General features: G+C 39.6%; 1 non-coding gene across 1 annotated transcript; it reads left to right on the top strand.

The window, feature by feature from the left end:
• The first annotated feature begins 3,353 nt into the window (after positions 1-3,353).
• LOC127899538 (small nucleolar RNA R71) lies at positions 3,354-3,457 on the top strand. Its single transcript, XR_008051415.1, has one exon. It is a non-coding gene; the product is annotated as a small nucleolar RNA R71 (small nucleolar RNA).

The raw sequence follows: 3,457 nt of genomic DNA, 5'->3' as shown, positions 1-3,457 counted from the left end.
ACACCCAACGAATTAGTCTGGCTTTTGCATCTTTCTTTGTGAGAAGATATTTAAGAGCAGCATGATTTGTGAACACGATTATTTTACAACCAATGAGATAAGATCGAAATTTCTCTAATGCAAATACTACTGCTAGCATTTCTTTTTCAGTAGTTGAATAGTTCAACTGTGCATCATTTAATGTCATACTAGCATAATAAATAACATGGGGAATTCGATCAACTCTTTGTCCTAATACTGCTCCTACTGCATAATCAGATGCATCACACATTAGCTCAAATTGTAAGCTCCAGTTTGGGGCCTGAATGATGGGTGATGATGTCAACAACTGTTTTAATTTTTCAAACGCCATAAGACATGAATTATTAAAGATAAAAGGTACATCCTTAGCAAGTAAATTGCATAAGGGTCTAGAAACTTTGCTAAAATCTTTAATGAAACGTCTATAGAAACCAGCATGCCCAAGGAAAGATCTTACTTCTCTGACTGTTTTAGGTGGAGGAAGATTAGAAATGAGATCCACCTTGGCTTTGTCAACCTCAATACCTTTGCTTGAAATGATGTGACCGAGAACAATACCTTGTTTTACCATAAAATGACATATCTCCCAATTTAAGACCAAGTTCTTCTCGATACATCTCTGCAGAACTAGTGTTAGATGATGTAAACATTGATCAAACGAGTCACCAAAGACAGAAAAATCATCCATAAAGACTTCAAGGAATCGTTCAACCATATCAGAAAAAATGCTTAGCATGCATCGTTGAAATGTAGCAGGTGCATTACATAATCCAAATGGCATTCTCCTATATGCAAATGTGCCAAAAGGGCAAGTGAAAGTAGTTTTCTCTTGATCTTTTGGTGCTATGGGAATCTGATTATATCCTGAGTAGCCATCTAGAAAGCAATAAAATTCATGGCCTGCTAATCTATCAAGCATTTGATCAATAAATGGTAAAGGAAAATGGTCTTTACGTGTGACAGAATTCAACTTTCTATAATCAATGCATACACGCCATCCTGTAGTTACTCTAGTGGGTATCAATTCATTATCAGCATTCGTAACTACTGTGACTCCTGACTTTTTGGGGACGATTTGTACAGGACTGACCCATGAACTATCAGAAATTGGGTAAATGATACCTGCATCTAATAGCTTAAGGACTTCAATTCTAACAACTTCTTTCATATTAGGATTTAACCAACGTTGCATTTCCCTAGTAGATTTAGCATTTTCATCGAGGTGAATGTAATACATGCAGTCTACTGGATTTATACCTTTTAGGTCTGCTATGGTCCATCCTAATGCCCCTTTGTGCTCTTTCAAAACATCTAACAACTTACCTTTTTGTTCGTCATTGAGGGATGATGAGATGATTACCGGCAGAGTGCTTTCTTCTCCCAAAAATGCATATTCCAGAGTGTTGGGTAATGGTTTGAGCTCGAGTTTCGGTGGTGATTCTGATGATGGGATGAGTTTCTTCTCTGATGGTGCTAGTTGTTCAACTCTTGATTTCTATTTATTAGTGTCCAAGGATGGTGCGGAGTCAAGCAGGGCGTTGACCTCATCGACCGATCTGTCAATATCAAAATTCAAACCAAAGTGAGTTAAACATGTTTGTAAAGGATCATCACTAAGGTTTGAAACAAAAGTATCATCAACTAATGCTTCAATTAAATCCACATCAACAATTCCATCATCTGCACTGTGAGGTTGTTTGGCAATGTTGAAGATGTTCAGCTCCATAGTCATGTTGCCGAAGGACAATTGCATATTTCCAGTCCTGCATTGAATGTGAGCATCCGCAGTTGCCAAGAAAGGTTGGCCTAGAATAATGGGGATGTGCTTCCTTGAATCCTGTATTGGTTGAGTGTCAATTACAATGAAATCAACAGGAAAATAAAACTTGTCTACCTGGATAAACACGTCCTCTACAATACCACGAGGTATTTTTGTGGACCGATCTGCAAGTTGTAACACCACTGGAGTTGGGTGTAATTCTCCCAATCCAAGTTTCACAAATACTGAATAAGGCAACAGATTTACACTAGCTCCTAAATCCAACAAAGCATTCTCAATTGTGTGGTTCCCTATACTACATGAGATAGTGGGGGAGCCTGGGTCTTTGCATTTTAAAGGAATTTTATGTTGGAGTATAGAACTAACGTTTTCTGTTAAAAATGCCTTCTTTTGAACATGCATATTTCTCTTTTTAGTACAAAGGTCTTTAAGAAACTTGGCATAAGATGGAACTTGTTTAATAGCATCAAGCAAAGGGATGTTAACACTTACCTGTTTGAAGATTTCAAGAATCTCACCTGTGGATTTTCCCGTTTTTCCTTTAGCTAACCTTTGAGGAAATGGAGCTTTGGGAACGTATTCTCGTGGGTTAGTTTCTTCTTTCTCCTCCGGTGATGAGTCCTCAACATTCACAGGTACAATTTGGTTTTCTTTTGTCACCGGCATCTCCACTTTGTTGTCAACTTCTTTTCCTTTTCGTAAGGTCATGACTGCTTTGACCTCTCCATGCTGTTGCGGTGAACTGGTACTTGCTTCATGCACTCCTTTAGGATTAGGCACTAGTTGACTTGGAAATTTGCCTTTCTCAACAGTCATCGCCAAGGTCTGAACTGAAGAAGCAAGTTGTCCCACCATCTTCTCGAGGCTTGAAACCGATTGAGCTTGTGAGTTGAAGCCTGCTCTCAACTCATTTCGTAGTCCATCAATGGTACGGTTCTGTTGCTCAATCGTAGAGTGAGTAAGATTCTTGAGATTTTGGAATGAATCCTCCCATGGTCTGGGTTGAGAGTAGTTCTGGTTCTGATTGTATGGTCTAAATGGGGGCTGAGAGGCTTGAGAAATTTGAGGAATTGGTTGCATTGGTGGAGCTGGAGCTGCTGGTCCATTCTGTTGGAGTCCTTGAGACCATGAAAAATTGGGGTGGTCTCTCCATCCAGGGTTATATGTGTTAGAGTATGGGTTGTAATTTGATGGCTTTCTCATTACACCTATGGCATTGGCTTGATCTGAGTATGAGTCATGGTCATGTGGTTCTGTTGATTTAGCAGTCGATAACGATGCTATTTGTCGAGCAAGACCTTCAACTATCTCCTTGACTTCTTTGATTCCCGAAGTTGACTCGCCAATTTGAACCTCATTTACTCCTTTAATTCTTCTAGTATTCCTGAGTGATCGACTCCGTTGTTGGGAATTATCCGCTTGTCGCTGGAAGAATTCCCAAATTTCTGATGCACTTTTTGACATTAGCTCTCCTCCACTTGTTGCCATTAGCTATTCTTGCACATTCGGCAGTAATCCCTCCAAAAAGTATTGGCATTGGTGCCATTTCTCATACCCATGATGTGGACACTTCAAGAGTAGCCCATTGAATCGCTCCCATGTTTCGAAAAATTGCTCGTCCTCTCTCTGGGTAAACTCTGAGATTTCCCTGCGAAT

This window comes from Citrus sinensis, chromosome 8 (genome assembly GCF_022201045.2).
Source record: "Citrus sinensis cultivar Valencia sweet orange chromosome 8, DVS_A1.0, whole genome shotgun sequence".
Lineage (NCBI taxonomy): Eukaryota > Viridiplantae > Streptophyta > Magnoliopsida > Sapindales > Rutaceae > Citrus > Citrus sinensis.
The sequence above is the reverse complement of the archived record's forward strand: the minus strand, read 5'-3'. Positions and strand labels throughout refer to the sequence as shown.